This window comes from Camelus bactrianus, chromosome 11 (genome assembly GCF_048773025.1).
Source record: "Camelus bactrianus isolate YW-2024 breed Bactrian camel chromosome 11, ASM4877302v1, whole genome shotgun sequence".
In the NCBI taxonomy this organism is placed as follows: Eukaryota; Metazoa; Chordata; class Mammalia; order Artiodactyla; family Camelidae; genus Camelus; species Camelus bactrianus.
Genome location: NC_133549.1, coordinates 48,384,504 through 48,404,842, shown reverse-complemented (window position 1 = coordinate 48,404,842; position 20,339 = coordinate 48,384,504). Strand labels below are relative to the sequence as shown.

The window sequence follows — 20,339 nt, the reverse complement described above, 5'->3', positions numbered from 1 at the left end:
TACTAACATGGAGCTTTCTAGCTTGTCATAATTTTTTAAAAAGAAAGAAGTGTGTAGTGAGAAAGTTAAATGACAAAATTTAGAAACAGTTTGAGAAGGTCCTTGGGGCAGAAGCAATGCCTTTGTTCTTAGGGTTCTCGCTACACGATATCTGGCATGCAGTGGTAGTCAGGTAAATTTTAGTCAATTAAAAGCCCAAGGAAACATCCTAAGGTGCCCCACAACCAGCCCCCTGGGTCCTGCCATCTCCCTGGCTCTTTCTCACCAACTTCAGCCCCATCCCCATCTTCAGGAATCACTGCCTCTCACCCGCTTTGGCTTCTCCCTTCCCACCTGTCTAGTCCATCTGTGATGCTGTAACAGATACTTTAGGCTGGGAGGCTTAAAGAAACATTTATTTCTGGTGGTTCTGGAGGCTAAGTCTAAGATCAAGGCACCAGCAGATTTCAGTGTCTGGTGAGAGACTGCCTTCTAGTTCATAGATGACCATCTTTTCTCTGTGTCAAGTGTTGGACTGGAGCTCTGCCATGGGAGCTCTCTGGGGATCTCTTTTCTAAGGGCACTAACCCCATTCACGAAGACTCCACCCTCATGACCTAATCATCTCCTGAAAGCCCCACCTCCAAGTACGAGAGCACTAGGGATTAGGTTTTCACTTGTGGATTTCAGGGAGATACAACAGTCAACTGTAGCACCACCCGCACCGCTTGGCATAATCCTCCCAATTTAAATGTTCAGGCTTTCACAAAAGCAAAGGAAAAGAGTATCATTTCAAGCAGCTGCTGAAGTACACTCCTGCAAACACCCTAGGGGCCAGGAACACCAAGGAAAACGGCAGGAACAGACACTAGTTAAGAGCTCCTTGACTCACCCTGCCACACCAGTCAGGAGAAAGCTCCCTCTACCCTGCTGGACTGAGATCTCACTGGTGGCAGGACTGGGGAGCAGGGCTGGGCATAGGCTTTCAACGCTCTCAACAGTAGGGCAGTGAGATACAGTTCTTGGGTAGGACAGGTGAGACACACCCAAGATGGCAGAGCCTTGACCATTTGAACTGTTCATTTAGCTTTGAATCACACATTGCCTCGTGGGGATTCTGTTATTATTGTCTTGTATCTCTGCTTAGTTCTTGAATTCTCAGTTCCCTTATTACAGTTATATATCTTGCCTTGCCAACTGCATACTAGTTCTTATAAGAGCAGGAACCTAGATTATACCTCTTTACAAGACACATAAAACTCTACAGGTGCTTGATAAATACCAATCAAATTAAATCGTGACTTTTTAAACTTTAGACAAACTGTCTCTCTTTCCAAAGTAAGATCCTAATTATCTTGGTCTTCTCTTATATGTGGTTCCTCCAACCTTGAATAATGATAATAATAGTCACTAATCTCCAAATGATCTTCCTTATATGCAAAGAAAGGTGCTTCAGCTACAGAGTATCGTTTTTAGAGAAACATATTTAATTTTTTCAATGAAATACTTTGTATTTAATTTCCAATATTAGGCTGATGAGAGAGAACACTTTCTTGGTCATCAAAGGTGAGACAATGTATTCAGGGATCGGCCTAAGAATGTGGCTCTCAAAGTGGGGTGCCCAAGTCCTGGTGTCTCTGAGACCCTCTCAGAGGGTCAGCAACACAAAATACTTGCATAATAATACTGAGAAATTACTTGCATTTGTTACTGTGCTGGGTTAGCAGTGATGGTACAAAAGCAATGGCAGGTAAAACTTCTGTCACCTTAGCTCTGGTAGTCGTTCTCATCACCGTGCACACACAGTTAAAAACAAGAAGCCAATTTCACTGAAGAATGTTCTTGATAATGCAGTAAAAATTATTAATTTTATTAAGTGTTAACCCTCGAGAATACGTCTTTTTACTAACTTGGGGACAAAATGAGAACCACGTAAATAACTTCTGCTGCATTGTAAATACGAACGTTGTCTTAAGGAAAAGCACTCATGCGATCAAACTGTGAGCTACACGTGTTGCTTTTTTCTTGGAACACCAGTTTCCCTGGAAGGATGCCTGGCAGATATGGCTATAGTATTTGGCAGATATTTTCTCCAAAATGAGTGAAGTGAACCTGTCACTTCAAAGAAATAAAACTGACAGTATGTGTTGCCAATGATAAAATTTGCATTTTCTTGCCAAAATTAGCATTTTGGAAAACTTGTATCCCTCACTGAGAACTGGACAGCTTCTTGATGCCTAAAGACTTTTCTGCTGAGAGCTGTGGTGATATTAACAAATGTGGTTTCTTTATATTGTAGAGTGAAAAATCAACATTTGGGAGATCTACAGAACTCAGTCAATTAATAATTTCCAAACAAATAATTCACTATGTTACACAAGTTATGCATGGGTTTAAATGAAAAAAAAGTACAAGGTAAACTACTGGATTTTTAATATAACAGAACATGAAAAGATAATATGGTTTCAGATTCCACAATGCAACTAACCTCTAACAAACTACCATTTGGCGAGTTTTAGTGTAATATCAAAAAATATCCAGTTACCTAAAAAAGGCTATGAAAATATACTCCAATTCTAAATATATATCTGTCAGAGACCAGATTCTCTTCACCTACTTCAATCAAAACAGCATCACAACAGCTTGAATACAGAAGCAAATATAATCACCTACTCTTTTCTCCTAAATCATTCATTAAAGAGATTTCCAAAAATATAAAAGCAATTCCATTCTTCTCAGCAATTTTTAATTTTGGGAAATACAGCTAATTTTTTAATTTATATTAACATGTAATGAGTTTATTGTAATTTTAAAATAAACTAATAAGTAGCTCACTGGAGTCCTCAATAAATTTTAATTTTTTGGTCCTGGGACCGAAAGGTTTGAGAACCACTGGTCTAGGATAACTCAATTTGTAGGTCTTCTTTGATCATAGTTTACTAGCAGGGCATAACATCTTTAAGGTAGAGACCCAACATCTTTAAAGTATGAACCAGATTTTTTTTATCCACATGTCTGGTCTGACTGTTGCCCACACACTGAAGTTCCTGGGTGGTGTTCATGGTGGCATTTCTGGTGCCAGTCACAATGGCATGACTGAAGAATATCTTCAGTCCACTTCTCAAGAGGAGCTTAGTGTTATTTGAAAATTTGTAGGTTTTGCCTTTCCAGGTCATTCATAAAGATGTTGAGTAGAATTTCCTTCCATACTTATTAACCTTTATATGTTTTCTGCCTCAAAGACATCTGCCTGTGACTAAATGTTGCCTCAGTTTCATGAAATCTTAACATCAGGGTAGCCTGTGGTGTGGAATTGACTGAAAGGCTGATAACTGTCAATATCACCCACTTCCATAGAGACACCATTCTCTATAGACATACGGGACCCCTTGAGGATTCATTTTTCAGGCATGATCTCTCCTTCCAGAATCATTTCCCCAAATAGTTTATGCTTGATTCAGTACTCCTTGATCTTGCAGCTGGAGTGACTTATTTCCTAGAGTCCTAGTCGCTCAGAGATGGCTCATACTAAAACGGCACTCCCTGTTCTGTGTGCTCCTCAAATTTCTGACTAATTTTTGATATGAATTTGATCTGACAGAAGTTATACGCTTTCCTGTTTCTGTCATTTGTGGAATGTTTCCCTTCTCCCATGAAACCCTTTACCTCTAGTGATTTCGCTTGCTGCTCTAGTGAACAACATAGGATTTTTCCTCCAACATCTAATTTGTAAAATTGGTGACATTCATTTCTTAAGAAGGTACTTTAGAATTCTTTGTATTATTTTTAAAATGAACTACAGGTATTTATTTCCATCTAGCAATTTAGTCTTATTTTCTTTTTAAAAATAAGTATCTTGATGGATTTTTTTCCTTCCTTTTCCTCTCTAGAGTCTGAGCTCAATCATGCTGTCACTGTTATGTAACAGCTCACCCCCAGCTACTCGCTGGAGCTATTCCTGATCACCACTCAGGACAAAAGCCAATATATTTCTTTCCTGTGGACTTAAAGACTAACTTTTCACGGAAATAATTTGTATTCTCCCAACCTCTTTATTTCTAGATCTGATCCAGATTCAAGAAGAATTGTGACAATTTGTATAGATCCTTCTAATGATGGTAAGTCCTTGGCTATTACCATTTGATCTACTTTTGTTAGCTTCCCTTCTTATTATGAAATGTCAGCTCACGTCCATCATTCAGTTCAGTAAATGGGTGTTGAACACACACTGGAATAAGTGCTATGGGGATACAAATATGAAGGGTGATGTAAAAGGCGCACAGTGGTCTCTGACCTTCCAAGAGTCCATTCCAGTGGAGGAGACAAAGGCTGACGTGAGCAGCTCTGACTGGCACTAACGAAGCGCTTTGGGAGCGCAGAGCAGGGAGGCAGGAACTCCTGTTGCTATTGCTGTGTTACTGAAGGTGACTGTGCCTTCAGGGTCTCTGTCAGCTCTCCGCGTAGACCTTGTTTCCCTGAACTACACCAGGCTTGGCATCTGAGAGGCTCGGGGGATAAGTGCAAGGACATTTGTGTCCATCCACCTCAAGAGGTCGTGTCTGACACCCTGCACTTCCCAGCGGACACCCTCCTTGTGGGCTCTCCGGCTGCTGTCGAGCTGCACTGCCTCGAATAACGCATGCCCAGACCCCACTGCACTCCAACACTGTGGCTGCGCCTGACAGCGCCTTGGGTGCTGGGCTCTACTGCCATTACTGGCAGCACTGGAAAAGCTCTAGAGGCTGCGACAATATTTTTATCCAGTCTCTGAGGTCTGAGAAAGTGGTCAGTTCCAGTTAGCTTTCAGCACTTATGATGACCTGTCTCTTTTGCTTAGCCCTCAGGAGCAGGACTTGGTAAAAGCTCTGCGGAGTGGGGATGGAGGTGGGAGAGACGTCTTAAGAGTCATCACCACGTGTATTGAGTGCTCATAAATACATTTTTCCTCCTCACAGTAAATGCTCTGCCTTCCTGGAGGCATGCTGATCCCAGAAACTCTCCCTCTCTCTATTGAGCTCTATGACCCAGGGACCCGAGAATCTATCAGCTTCAAAGTGCCTTCCCCATTTATGCCAGGAATAGAGACCCTCATGCAAATAGAGTCATGATGGACACGGCCTGACTGTTTCCATGTGATGTGAGTGGATTAGTTGTCTGTTTCTAAGCTCCATGAGGGCAGGGACAGTGTGTGTATTGCTCATTACTGGAACCCTAATGCCTGGGAAGAAACATTTTTGCCTAGCAAACCTGATTGAGTGACAACCATCCTGGTTTGCCTGGGGCTTGGAGGGTTCTGAGGACATGGCACTTTCAGGGCTAAAACCAGGACAGTCCTGAGCAAACTGGGACAATTGGTCACCCTACTCCTTAGGAAACCCAAATGGAAGAGAGAATCTGAGCGTCCACATGTACACAGTTTAGTCTACTTCCTTTGAAGGGGAAAACCCAGTTCTTCCCTACTGTGTGTTTCTTCCCTGTGATTCTCCTTGACTGTTGGCACAAAACACTGCACTTGTGGTCACTAAATATGTGGAGGTTTTTCCCCCACACTAGGCAATTCTCTCCAACACCAGCTGGGTGTCCTACAGTTGAACTCAGTTCTGACACCGTCTATTGGCAGGTAGCTCGGATCCCGCAGGTGAAGGGCTCAGTCCCACAAGACTGTTCCCTATCCTACCCCGTCCTCACATACACACTTCAGAGGCCAATTAAAAGCCCTGACTATCACCTGTGCCTCTGACCACCTGGCTATACATAGGATGTTGCAATGACTCTCTCTTTGGGTGTGATTAATTTGCTAGAGTGGCTCACAGAACTTGGGAAACACTTTCTTATGTATATTAAAGGACATGATGAAGGCTGCAGATGAACAGCCAGATGAAGAGATATATAGGGAGGTCTGGGAGGGTCCTGAGCACAGGAGCTTTTATCCTCACAGAGGCTGGGGGCATCATGCTCCCAATGTGGATGTGTTTACCCACCTGGAAGCTTCCCAAACCCCATACTGTCAGGATTTTATGGAGGCTTCCTCACATACACGTAATCCATTATGAATTCTACTTCCAGCCCCTCTCTCCTCTCTGGGGGATGAGGGGTGGAGCTGAACATTCCAATCTTCTAATCATAGCTTAGTCTTTCTGGTGACCAGTCCCCAGCCAGGAGCTCACCCAGGGTCACCTCATTAGAACAAAAGATGCCCCTCGTGCTCTAATCACTAAGGAAATTACAAGGGTTTTAGGAACTCTGTGCCAGGAACTGGGGGGCAGAAACCAATACATGTTTTCTATGATCTCACACCATGGTTAACCAAGAAGTAAGCTGCTGCTTTCAGGATTAAAAAAGAAAGTGAAAGAATTTTCATTGAGTTTGTTTTGATAGATTATTAACCAAGTCAAGCTAACTTAATGAAACGGCACCTTTCCATATTAAAAATTACACAGTGATATTTTAGAACCTATGACAACATTAAAACCACCAAGAGTTTGCAGAACTTATAAATATAAGATTCTCCCTGCACCATGCCAACGCAATCTAACAGCATCCCAAAGTGAGAAGCCATAAAAGAATTTTCTTCATTAGATTGCAAGTAACTGCAATGTCATTTCTCCCAAAACTAATCTGAGAAAAGCCAAAGCCCTGTTGCTCTGGAAATGAAATAATAGTGAAATAATACTCATCTCATAAAACAACTACTTCTGGTGAGAAATATAAGTAATGAATTTGCATTACGTTCAATACTTGACAGTGAATTTTTCTAAAATACCCTGAACAACCACACAGATTTTTCTGTTTCAAATGAATATTCATTATATTCAAAATGCAGGGAGTGAGGGGAACAGCAGCATAGCTTATTCAATGAGTAAATAATATCACTTAACAAAAAGTGTCCTATCATTTCCCATGATTTACTTATGTACCTGATCACAAACAAACACTAATTCCTTGTAACCCATGTAAATAACCCCTTCCAACTGAAATCTACGTCACAGGTGTGGCTTCTGCCTCATTCTTCCTCTGTCAGACAAGTCTTGATGATTCTGCCTTTATGATACTTTTTCTGATTCTTTTCTTCTGCCCAAGTTGATCCTAGGTCTAACATAATGGGAATAGAAATAGAATGTGGATCATTTTACAGTACTTTTGGGTTGGTTAGCCAAGCAGTGGTGGGGGAAAAAGAAAAGAACACGTACTGAGTACCTACAGTGTGCCAATAAATACATTTATTATTTACTCCTTGAAATTACCCTGAGAGGTAGGTACTGTTATCCCTGTTTGCTTATGAGGAAACTGAGGTTCAGAACGTTTGAATATACTGAATGTGTCACTCAGCTACCGAGCTGTAAAATTCAGATTCAGTTCCAGGCAGTCTCTCTCTTGGGGCTGTGTTCTTCCACTGTATCTTACCTGGATAAACACACCCAGGTGCTTGACTAGCCTATGATAAGTGAATAATTTGGACACAGTTAATTAGAATGTGAATCTTCCTGGTTTTAACTACTAAAAAATGTAAGAATATTAACTTTTACTTTTAGATTTTATTATGGACATGATTTTATAACTTTAAATTTTGATTAAGCTCAGTTAGTAAGCTGCCTACATAATAAATTTTGCTTGCCTCCTCCCAAAATATTAAAACTCACCACTTTATAGATAAACCTGCTTCAGTATATATTAGTAGTATAAACTGGGATTTTATATTATCTTAGAAGTTAATCCAGTTTAGGATATCTCATTTTATTTTTGGTGTTTTTTTGTTTCTTTGTTTTAATTTTTCTCTTTAATTTGCTCTGTAATACCAAATTTTCATTTTGGTTTCAAATTATCATGTTTCAGGATATCTCATTTTGGATCAAATTATCTTATACATGATGCAGTGGATCACCCATAAAGCCATAACTGCTAACTAATCTTTTATTCATTCAAAAAAAATTTAGCCTCAAATGCTTAGCTTTATTAAAACTTACTTTACCCTGGTCAAGTGATATTATATTCTTTGTTAGCTTATTTACTAATACTAATTTTATTTACCTTAAAGTATTTTTGGATTATGAAATAAAAAATAGATGTCATTATTACAAATTAAACAATGCAGATGTGTATAAAGAGAAATGTAATAGGACAGATGAGGTTAGAAAGACAGGCAGAGATCAGTTTATGTGGATCCTATGGGCCAGATAAAGGAGTTTGGACTTTACTTCCATTCAGTAGAAAGCTAATGGAAGACTTTAAGCAGGAGAAAATGCTGATTTACGCTTTAAGAAAAGCACCCGGCTGCCGTATGAGGAGTGGACCATAAAGGAGGGCAAAAGTGGGCCCCAGAAGGCCATTTGAGAGATGTGGTTGATGTCTGGGAAAAGACAGTGGTAAGTGGGAATGGCAGGAAAACAGTGGAAATGGAGAGCAGGTCGTGTTTGGTATCTTATTGGTGGATTGGACTGTGGGTTGGGCTGGCGAGAGAAAGCAGAGACAAAGGTCTGCTAGGTGGAGAACAACAGAGCAGCAGGATGCTTCCCTGGTTGCAAGATTTATATGTGTGCATGTCTCGGGGATAGAGTGGCTCCTGGAATTTAATCCTGCTCTATTGCTCACATACGTTTTGGGCTTTTCCAACTGTGGCCAGTACACTCTAGGGTGGTCCCCATGATCCCAGCTGCTGGGTGTGCATGCCGTGTGTGCTCCTCTCCCCTTGAGCAGTGAGACCCGTGGTTTGCTTCTAACCAATGGAATATAGCAAATGTGACAGGATGTACATGGATACATGGACTTGACTCCGTTACCTAATACTGAAACCCATTTTTGCAAGGAAACTCTCTCTTGTTGACTTTGGAGAAGCAAGTTGTTTATTGTGAGCTGACCTGTGAAGACGGCCGGGCGGCAGCAACTGAGGGCAGCCTCCAATTAAGAGCCAGCAAGAGACTGAGGCCTTCAGTGCAAAACTGGAAGCAAATTAAATGCCAACAACTACATGGGTTTGGAAGCGACTCTTTCCTCAGTCAAGCCTCAGATAAGACAGGAGCCCCAGTCAGTCCCTTTTGATACCCTAAGGCAGCTACGTTGTGCTCAGATTCCTGATCCACAGAAACTGTGACATAATATATGTGTGTCATTTTAAGCTGTATAGTTGAGGTAACATTGCTAATTAGAAACAGATAGCTAACATACCAATTTTCTTAAACTATTTTCTTAAAAAAGAAATTTTAGTCAACAGGATTCAGATTTCTTCCATATATAAATCCCCATCCCTGTTTTGGAAAGTTTGCTTTTTGTAAATATATAGTAATTATAAATGGGTAAGTCTGTGTACCCTTTCCAGTAGCATAAATATAGAAGTATTGCAAACATCTGTCAATTGAACGCTTATAGAATGATAAGCCACAAGAAAATCTGGATAGGTGAAGCCACTTGCCCAAGTTCCTACAGCTAGTTAGTGACAAGTCCAAGAACAAAACATACCATACTGAAATGTGATTTTAGCATTCCCATAATGCATAACCATGAGGAAAGTCTTGACAAGCTTCCATTTTTAAAGTATATACCATCAAAACCTTTCAAGAACTCCCAAAAGGCGGAATTTTTCTCACCTAGAAAGTATACTGCCATATGTAAACTTCAGCATTAGGAAACTCATCAGAGCTGAAGAAAATGGCTTTTCTTTTTATTTGGCTCCTTGCTTCACTCTACATTTTTTAATAATAAAGGAGAAAATGTTTTTTAGCTTTTATATTTCACTTGGGATTTTATGAAATACGTATGTGGCCATAGTGGATGCTGAAAAAGGAGAGAAAAGCCTGTGCTCTCGAAAAGCTGCTAGTTTGAAGTGGCACAGATAGATCTGTCTTGGCTTCATGGCCTTGGTAAGAAGCATGGGCAATACTGCATGCACAATGCCTGGCACAGAGTAAATGTACCTGTTACTGCTGTCACCAGACAGAAAGGACAAGGGACGTGCACAGGGACCATGTGGACCAAACTTAAAGCAAATGATGAAGCAAACCTCACTACCCTATTATTTTGTAATTACCCATAGTTTTCTTTCAACAGTTTGTCATCCCATTCAATAAAGACCTCGATAACAAGAAAAGAGAAAGTTCAGCAGCATGCTGAGAGTACCTGGAAATGATTCATCAAAGGGAACAATTGCTCAGCCATTGCCAGGTATAGAGAGTGGCAGAAACTTGCACCAAAACAAAATACTTTTGGACTTAATCTAGAAGCCTGCGATGTGTTAATAGGTAAACTGCAGTGCTGAGCAGGCAAAACCTGTTATCTCTTCAGTTCTTTCGGGCAGACATTTACTGAGCACCTACTGCGGATCAAAAACACTGTACTAGACACTGGGGATGTGAATATGATTAAGATACATTCTTTGGCTCCAATAAAAAGAAATCGTAATAGAGTTCTGCTACCCCACGGCTTCCGAATGGAGTGATAAAGATGTTCTAAAAGTGATTGCAGTGATGGTTGCACAACCTTGTGAATATAGTTTAAAAAAAAAACCATTGAATTGTACATTTTAAATGGGTGAGCTGGATGGTATGCAAATTCCATCGCAATAAAACAGTTTGGAAAACAAAGGCACAATAGATGTTGGATCACTGAGTGCTCAAATGGCCTCAGTTCTTCCCACCTCCCTGTATCCAAGCCCTTTGCAAGTGACTTTCTACTTTCCTCCTCTGAAGAGGTAGAGTTATTTCCCCACCCATCAATTCTGGGTTGACCTTATTACTTGCTGTTTCTAATAGAATGCAGGGAAGTGACGTGGTGCCAGTGCTGAGCCTGGGACTCAAGAACCCTTGCATGTTTCCGTTTGACCTTTGCTCCGCTGTCATTGCCATGAGAACATGCTTAGATTAGCTTGATAGATCAGAGACATGGTGCAGGGTAGATTGTCTTGAATCATCCCGAGGCTGTCCTAGATTAGCCAAAAGCCAGCCAAGTTCCCAGACATGAGCCCTGTCGTGACCAGAAAAACCACCCAGTCAAACCCAGCCTGAGTTGTTACCCTTCAGAGTTACAAGCTAGATATTTCTGTTTTCAGCCACTATGTTTTGGAATTGTTTGCAGAATTTTTTTTTTCTGGTGGAAATAGTTAACTGATACAGTGGGATAATGTAGCATTCAAGTGTCATCTCATGAACTTGAAGAAAAATGATAGAGAGGATAGTGAATGAAATTCAGAACTTCCTGGTCAGCATCTCTTACAGAGAAGGGGTGGGAGGGTTAGAATACATATAGTCAGTGGGTGTGTGTGTGTGTGTGTGTGTGTGTACACAAAAAAATACATAAAGATATAAAAATACTGGTCACAAGTAGTACAAGGTGGTTGGAATTCCACAGTCACATTTTAAAACATAGCGTATACTGTTGACTATCTAGTCATGATTACATTGAAAATTTTACCTTAACTTTTTCAATATAAAAGCTTACCCAAACAATATCACATCTACAATATTCATACCAAAAATGTACAACGTCAATCTACTCATGAGAAAATGTCAGAGTAATCCAAATTGTGGAACATTCTGGTAAAAAATACTGGCCAGTACCTAGAAAAGTATCAAGATCATAAAAGACAAAAAAAAAAAAATTGAGGAACTTTCCAAGATTGGAGGAAATAAAGGAGACATGGCAATTAAATAAAATGTGGAATCCTTGGATTCTAGTACAGAAAAAGGATATTAGTGGAATAATTTGCAAATTTTGAATAAGCTCTGTAGATCAGCTAATAGTAAAAAGTATCAAATCAATGTTAATTTTTAGGTTTCAATAACTGTACCATGTAAATAAATTTCAACATTTGTAGAAGCTGGGGGAAGGATTATACAGGAACTCTGTGTACTATTTTTGCAACTTTTTTCTAGGTCTAAAATTATTTCAAGATAAAAATCTTTTTAAATAAGAAAGTTAGGCCAAGGGTACTGTGATCACATTTATAATTTTTTAAGAGAGGGGGCACAGTATATAAAAAACTATTAACAGAGCAAATAATTCATTGACATACCAGACACTATTCTAGACATTAGGGTTATAGCAGTCAGCAAGACAGAAAAATCACTGGACGCTCTTGTAAGTAGACAGAAATATACAGGATAATTTCAGCTGGTGCTCAATACTATGTGGCAAATAAAACAGTGTGAATGAGTAAAAACAGATTGGGTGAGCTACTTTAGATGATGTGGCCAGGAAAACTCTCTTTTTGGAACTGTCATGTGAATGAGATCTGCCTGACCCAGGAGCTGACTTTGTGACAATATGGAAGGGCCATTCGAGGCAAGGAAAAGCAAAGCAAAGGCCCTGGGGCAGAAGCAAATATGAAGAATGCCAGGAAGAGAAAAGCTAGACTAGCCAGTGTGGGATATGGCCAGGTCAGACTAGAGCATAGTCCATAAAGCAGGGCTGGGACAAGACTGACGTTCTTAAAAACATCGTTTCATTTTTAGGGGAAAATGACCTGCAGGAGAACAAGAATGGAAGGAGGGAGGCCTGCTAGGAGGCAACTGCCATAGTCCAGAGAAGGAGGGTGGTGGCTTAATTAGGGCAGCTACTGAAGATAGAAAACAGTGAATGATTCCAGATGCATTGTGTTGGAGGTCAAGCTAAGTTCTGCTGATGAACTGAACGTGGGAGGAGAGGCAAAGCAAGGAATCTAGGATAATTCCTTGTTCTCTTGTGCAACTTGGATAGATCTGGGTGCCAGTTACCTTGGAAGAGTGATGGAAACAGTTTTCTTGGGGGAAAAAAATCAAGAATTCTGTTCTGCATACATTGAATTTGAGACATTAGAGCTTCATTAGTTCAGGTTTTTGCATTATTTCAGGTTTTTCAGGTTTCAGGATTATGGGGCAGTATGTGTAAATGTATTGATTTCCAGGAGCTTAACATTTTGAAGAAAGAAATAATGAAGCAGGTTTAGGAACACTCAAAATATGTTAGACCAACCAGGTGCCTCAATTATTAAATAAAGACAGAGACATCTCACCTGGAAAACTTACTGAGCTGAGAAGAATATATAGAGCACGTGGCTCCATCCTTAAAACAAGTGGTTATAGAATTAACAAAAAAAAGCAATGAATTAAATTTTTTCATGAGCATGAACAATGGTGGGCATCCATGGGTGAGCCTTTTTACAATTGTCATCACCTGTGTAAATACAACAGCTTTCACAAGAAAAACAAATGAAATCCTGCTCGTGTCCTTCAGGTTTAAGAAAGGGAACTCTGACCAAAGGTGCCTGTGGGAAGAGATATAATGGTGACTTCCTTTCTCTTCCTTTTAAAGGAACAGGGCACAGGGAACCTGGAGACGAGAGGCAGTAACTACTGGAGGGACTATGGTGTTGTGGTCAAGGGGCTGGACTGTTGAGCCCAAGAACCTGTGCTCTAATCCCGCCTCCACCACTCTGGTTGTAGAACTTGGTTTATGTCCCATAACTTCCCTGTGCCTCGGTTATATCATATGTAAAACAAGGAATCATGTGGGGTAGACCCTGTGATGCTTGCCCCTTTCCTTCCCCAGATTCCCCCCCTCAGCTGCTGGGAGTGTTAGCAGAAGATGGCATTCACCTGTTAGCCCTCCTTGGGCATCACCTTGGCTAATGACCTCTCTCCCAAGGTCACACCTCCTTCCGGGGCAGCCCACCTGCAATGACTAATTCACAAGGAAGATAAAGGCCTGAATCCTCCCCCGAATCAGAAGAGCTAGAAGAGCCTTCTGAGCCCCAGAGCCCCAAATGGGGCTGACTGCAGACTTCATCGGGCTTCCACCTCAGTGCCTCACCCTACCCGATCCTGTTTCCTTCTCCTCACTTCCCCAGAGCCGATCTCAAGACCACTCTGGGAGAAACATCTTGCAGTGTTCATCACCAGCTCAGAGCTTGCTCCCTGGGGAACCAACCTGTAAGGTAAGAGTACCCTCCATATAGGGTGATCCTTAGGAATAAATAAGTCACTATACATAAGGCACTTAAAAGAGTGTGTGGGATATAAGTGTTAGCTATTATTATTAAATGTTTTCTTATGAGATTATCAGTGCCTATCTCTGTTTGCAAACTGATTATAAACACTTTATATGTTTGGGTTTTTTAAATGGAGAAAAAATTAGCTGTGAATTATATTTTTATTAGGCTGTGATTACCTACATCGCCTGATAGAGACTTCTTCATGATAGAAACTGGCATTTTTCGGGTCTTCTGAGATGAGGCTCTCATCTTCTGATTTGAGAGGAAACTGGTGTCCTGAGTTTAGTCCATTCTGTTCAGATGGAATAGTTCTGACAACCAGAGGGAGGGCTGGCTATTAAGCTCATTTTGTCACTGCATTTTTTTTTTCTGGTTCATAAGTACTTGATCCTTATGGACTAAAATAGAGATGGAACTTTTCCCTTAAAACTGAAGGTTCTAAAAACAAGAATAATCAGAGAGCTTCTGTACTTGAAAGCAGCAAACACAAGATGCCATAAAGCTAAATTTGAAAAACAAATGTTATCCAAAAAATCAGATTATACATTAGATGAAGCCACAGTCAAATACATCAGGAGAAAGAAAGAATTGACAAATGCAAGCTGGATGGAAAGTAGAGGCCATGGTTGGTAAGAAGTTATCTTTGTTTTACCTATAATTCTTCAAAGAGCATTTGTTGTATAATTGGGTTAAAGCTATAGTTACAGCATATACAATGGGTGACTATATTCCTCTTCTTCCAGTTGGAAAGCCAAGAAATCTGTTTCCATTCCCCCAAATTAGTCCAATATTATTCCTAATACAAAGCCTCCATCCTGTGAACAGTTTTGGAAATAATCACCAAAAGAAGTAACCCTCCCTGTCCTGTTCATTGGGAGTTCTGGGCTGTTTGCTTCTTATCTACTTGTATTCATTTGAAGGCCTTTGGCTTACGTGAGACTCCACACCTCTATCCATGGCAGTCAGGAGACACGTCTTCCCTCCAGTGGGCACCTCGTTTCTCAGCCACAAGCTGAATAAATTGGGAGTGGCTGGCATAAAGTTTGATTTTATCATTAATGTCCACCCATCTCACTTTCTTGGCATCATCGCCAGCTTCCAAAGGAAGATGAGCCATTACCTCCCCTGTCTCCTCATGGTAATTCACAACCTCTGTCTCCATCCATGCATCATCCGTGTTTCGGGGGTCATCCACGTAGCCTTTATAGACCACAAAGTGTTCCTGGCTGAATAGTTTGTGCAGCTGTTTCTCCAATTCCTGTGCTTCTGTTCTGGATTTCTGTAGGGAGTTCATGGCTTCCTCACCAAATTCCCTCTTCAGTGTGCTACTAATCTTCTCTCCGGGATCCACCATCCCCCCAGGGATGGCCCATTCTCCACAGTCTTTCCTTTTGATGGCCACAAATTGCAGGATGTTTCTCCCAGAAACCGGGTGGATAACTTTATTTCCCTTGCCATCGTTTTTCCACCTGGTTAAGATGGGATCTGCAGCCTGATTGGGACCCCAACGCCCCAGGAGCCCTCTGCCAACCAGCCCTGTCTGACCTGCAGGATTTCTGGGTCTACCGTTTTCAACCTCATACAAACCGGTCCGGCTCCTTCTTTCAACATGCCCATCCTTTTCGTTAAATTTAAGAGAGAAGTTCCTTTCCCCGGCAGGGGGATCTGCCCACCAGGGTGTTGCCAAGACAGAGCCAGAAGTGTACTCGACAGCTTGTGCTCTGGCCGCTCAACCAGCCAGCTCACTTTCTCGTCGGGGACTGCAGTTCTTTCTACTGTAGAGCCAGGGTACGGAGATGTCCTGGCCTTCTTGTGGGGGGTGTCGGCAGCGCCATCTGAAACTGACATGGTGAAGTCTGGAGGAAACCCACGTGATGAAAATGGGCTCCAGCCCACAGAGATGTCTGGGCAGCTGCTAGGCTTGACTGCCACGGAGGCCAAGGCCACAGAGAGAGAGACACGGTCTTCAAAGCCTTTGCCAGGCAGTGTCCAGCCATCCATCGCCCAGCGGCCAGCGGGGATTTCCGCGGGCGCTTCAGGAGTGGCGCTTCCAACCGCGCTTGCAGGGCGCCTTGCTTTGAATGTGTGGCCAACGGTGCAGCTGGGCCGCGTGGGGTGGGGAGACGCACCACGACTCCAGCGAAGCGCCCCCTTCGGGCCATCGTCGCGTCAGTATTTTACAGTAAAAGATTTCAACGTCTGGTAAGGGATTCCAAAGGTGAAGTGCTGGGGTTGAGAACATCCTCCAAATACCACCAACAAAATGAGCACACGACAACAACAAAAGTGCTTTCTTGCTTAGCAGGGTATTCAGCCTTACGGGTAGATTTAGTTCACCGGGACTAGGACCACTGTCTGTTTGGGAGAAGGCAGAATGAATGTGTTGGAGGCTGTGGGGAACAAAACTGTTTGGGAGGCTCAAAAGCCTGGTGAGGGTGACCTCAAAGGAGAGAGCTCACTTGGGGCACCCAGCATGGTCTTGGTGAGAAATCCATGAGCAGTGATGTGCGCGGTGTGGGAGACGGGTCCAAATCTCAGGCCCATCATTTACTAGCTGAATGGCTTAGATGAGCTGCACAAGCTTTATATTCAATGGAGTAACGGTTACAGCATGCCAGGAGCTGTCAAGCACAGAAGATTGTACTGAAGTCTGGACCTCATGGCCTCTGCTCTTAAAGGATTCTGACTGAGGAGGCAACACATACATTAAAAAACAGAACTGACATGGGAAGGGCAGTGTGCAGTAATCCTTAAGAGTTGAACACAATCAGGTTCAGATCCCAGCTTTCCCTCCTCCTCAGCTTTTGGTTTTTTTAGGAGGTACTGGGGTTTGAACCCAGGACCTCGTGCATGCTAAGCATACACTCTAAGCATATACTCTGCCACTGAGCTATACTCTACCAGCCCCAGCTTGCCTTTCTTAACTGAGATCTTCTCCAGCAAAGTTACTTAAATTGCTTAAGCTCACTTCAGTTCCCTTAGGTGTAAAATGGAAATAGAAATTCCATAGAATTGTGGCGACAATTAAGTATATAAAGCCGTTAGCATAATAACTGGCCCATCATACATATTCAGAAATGCTAGTTGTCATTAACTTTTTGACGGTGCGCCTTGAAAACTGTCGATTAGAACAGGACAGTTGAAATGATCATGGGAATTGAGTGGCTCACATAGGAGGTCAGAGTTAAATAACCTATGATTTCTCTGTCTGGAGAAATTCAGGCTGAGAAATAACAGCATCTAAGTCCTGAAATGATATGAGAAGAAGAGGCACAGGCTAAGTCATTATATCTAAGGACCTACGGAAAGGTATCTGAACATTTGAAACAGATAGTTTTAGAACAAATGCCGTACTGTCCACTCTAATTGAAACCCAAAGGGTATTTAACATTTCCCAAAGTTTGTTCTGTGTTATACCGCTCCCATGAGAAAGATGTTCAAGGAATAAATGATTTGATTAATCAAATATATTTGGGAAATTCCACCTATTTTACCACCCTCCTTTAGGAATTTAAGATTTACATAGTGTTTTGGGGGAAGGGTATAGCTCAAGTGGTAGAGTGCATGTTCAGCACCCAAGAGGTCCTGAGTTCAATCCCCATTACCTCCTCCAAGTGGAACTCAATGAAGAAACCTAATTACCTCCCCCTCAAAAAGCAAACAATAACAAGACTTACATAGCGTTTTAAAGACCCTGTGAATTCCAGTAAAAACAAAACAAATCGACCCTAAACAGTTTAATTCTGTTTCATCTAGTATTTTCCAAACTACTGGACCAGAGAATGCTTCTATTATGCAATAGCTGGCATTATTTTAAGAACACACTTCCTCAAGTTTAGAAAAGTTTCAAAATATGTGTATATGCTTGGGGGTAGATCTCTAACCACTTGAAGTCGTCATCATCAGCAGCAGCAGCATCTCCGTGGAAGGCAACTACTGAATACCTACTCATCACCCTCATAAAGAACTCTAAACTAAAGGAGCTAGGCTTCCTGAAAGCTTGAAACCCAGAAATAGTTGGGACTATAGAGAACAAAATGGTAGAGAAGGACTGAAAGCAGAGAAATATGAGACCTGGTCATCATGAACCACCACCACCACCACCACCACCACCACCACCATCATCATCATTGTTGAGAATTTGTGTGTGCACTGTACAAAGTGCCACTAGAAAAGAAAGATGATCATTAAAGGACATGGTCTGAGCTCTGTAAATAGTGTCTTCTTATGGCCGCATTTTTTTTCAATCATGGAATTCCTATTCCCCTGAGTCTCTCGGAAATATATTAGGAAGACCACTGATACGAAAACTTAAACATTTTGGAAGAAGACATTTGTAAATTCCTCATATTATTATTACCAGGTATCATAATCTAACTCACAAGAAATAAATGAAGCAGAAGGCTTGGGTCTGATTCTACCTTCTCCCCATCCTAGGCTGTGTAGCTTTGCATCTGACACTTGGCTTCCCTGAGTCTTGATTCTTCATTCTAAAAGGAATCAGATGGCCTCTGTTATCTACAAAAGTCCTTCTGGCTTTAACATTGTCTTATTCTAGGATCTATGAAAATCTCATTATTGGAAGGCCAAGGTCAAATGCTATGAATCAAAAAGACCAGATGTTCAAATATAAACAACCAGATGCTTGAGGGCAAGAGACACTTGAGGAAGGCAAGGGAGCAGGGGAGGCATGGTGTGTCAAGTAAGTGCAGAAAGAGAGTGGGCCAAAGGAGAATTCTTGGAGCACCTGGAAAGGAACATCGAAACCAGTAATGAGGGGTTTTGTTTTGTTTTTAGCATCATCAAAGGGAAGCAGACTTAAATCAGACCATTTGATGATCATGGTGCAAAAGGTGCCCTAAGGGAAGGGAATGAAATACCATAATAGAGACCAAAAGAATTATTTGCTGGGAAGCCACTGGGGAGATTCTCTTTCCTAAATTGTCTTCTGAGGCAGCAATGTCTGAGGCAGAAAAACAAACAGAGCTCAACACAGAGAAAATTCTGCTCCCAACCATGAGAAAGCCCTAAAGGAACTTTGACCTGTCACTATGAACTATTCTTGGGTCAGAGCTTGTCTGTGTGATTCCCATTTTATCAAGAATATTATGGAGGCCAGAGTGGGGACAGGGAGGATCAGGGTGAGTACAGGGCTCCAGCAGTGCAAGAATCCCGAATCACCCCTCCAGCCTCTGTTGGGAAGCGGAAACAAGTGGCACCCAGCAAACTGGATTATCGTAAATTATCCATCTCTTCCTAAAGTGATGCTAAGGCTCAACTTTTGAAAGAAATCTGGAAGGAGAGCAGAGAAAAGGGTTCCTCCTCTCTTTAAAGTGATAATACTGATAATAAATAACAGCAATAAAACAAGTCCCATTTACTAAGTGCCTTCCATGTTCCAGTCTGTGGCATACAGGTTTGCCCAGGTTTGCCTGCCTGGTTTTGAATCCTTGTTCAGCCACTTCTTGGCTTGTTGATCTTTGGAACTCCTTTGGGCTTTAGTTTTCTCAACTAGAAATAATAATGGAATCTATATTAAAGGGTCAATATGATATAATTCATTTAAAGAGCTTAGAATAATGCCTGGTCCATAGTAACCTCAACAAATATTAGCTATTATAGGTACTGTTATTAATAAATAAACCTTACATTTTTATTTTATCTAATTTTCAAATTACCCTATGCATTAGGCACATATACTAATAACATCACCAATTAACAGACTGTGGACATGGCAGTTCATGGAAGTTAAATAACTTGCCCAAGGTCGCACAGCTAGTTTACTGGGCTATGTCTCAGAACTGGAAAGGCTTGGCAATAATAAACTTGTATTTTATTGATAGTCTAAATGCACACTGAATTTTATTTTATATGGCAAAATGTCACCATTTTATTGTAACTAAAAAAAATTAAGTTATATTAAGACAGTTCTGCTAGGTTCACTCTGTATAAGAGGAAGAGGTTGGAGAGAGACAATGAAACCTTTAGCAACCTATTGTAGTAACACAGTTGTAAAGAGAAAATGCCCTGAACCATGTGCCAGTTCAGACTAGAAAGATGGGTCAGAGAGACATCCTGATGTGAAAGAGGAGGCACGAAGGGAAGGAAGAGTCAAAGACCATTCATTTTAATCCTAAAGGGCCCAAAGGATGGTGGTGACAGGTAGAAATAGGGAAGTCAGGAGGGCAGCTAGCAATGGACCCTTTCAGATGGACAAGGCATGGCAGATGATGGCTTTGGGAATTCGAGATTCTGCCACTGACATTTGTGCCTCAGTAGCCTCTCCTATAAAATGAGGAGTTGATCTAGAATTAATCCTTCAATTCCTTCCAGCTTCCTAGAGAAAACCTGTAAATGAAATAGAGGAAGTAGAAGAAAGATATTGGGGATTAAAGAGTCAGTG

The 20,339-nt window shown here is 41.4% G+C and overlaps 1 protein-coding gene and 1 pseudogene across 2 annotated transcripts in view; one reads left to right on the top strand and one right to left on the bottom strand.

Annotated features, from left to right (window-relative positions):
* PCGF5 (polycomb group ring finger 5) overlaps positions 1-20,339 on the top strand; it is a 284,658-nt gene that overhangs the window by 142,755 nt on the left and 121,564 nt on the right. Inside the window, exon 3 of one of the 2 annotated variants that reach the window (XM_074373970.1) lies at positions 4,042-4,097. The gene's annotated coding sequence lies outside the window, so the exon portion shown is untranslated. Of the gene's footprint in view, positions 1-4,041; positions 4,098-13,541; positions 13,880-20,339 lie in introns of those variants that run through there. The other variant, XM_074373969.1, reaches the window with a different exon arrangement.
* LOC123613141 (ADP-ribose pyrophosphatase, mitochondrial pseudogene) lies at positions 14,563-17,871 on the bottom strand (annotated as a pseudogene).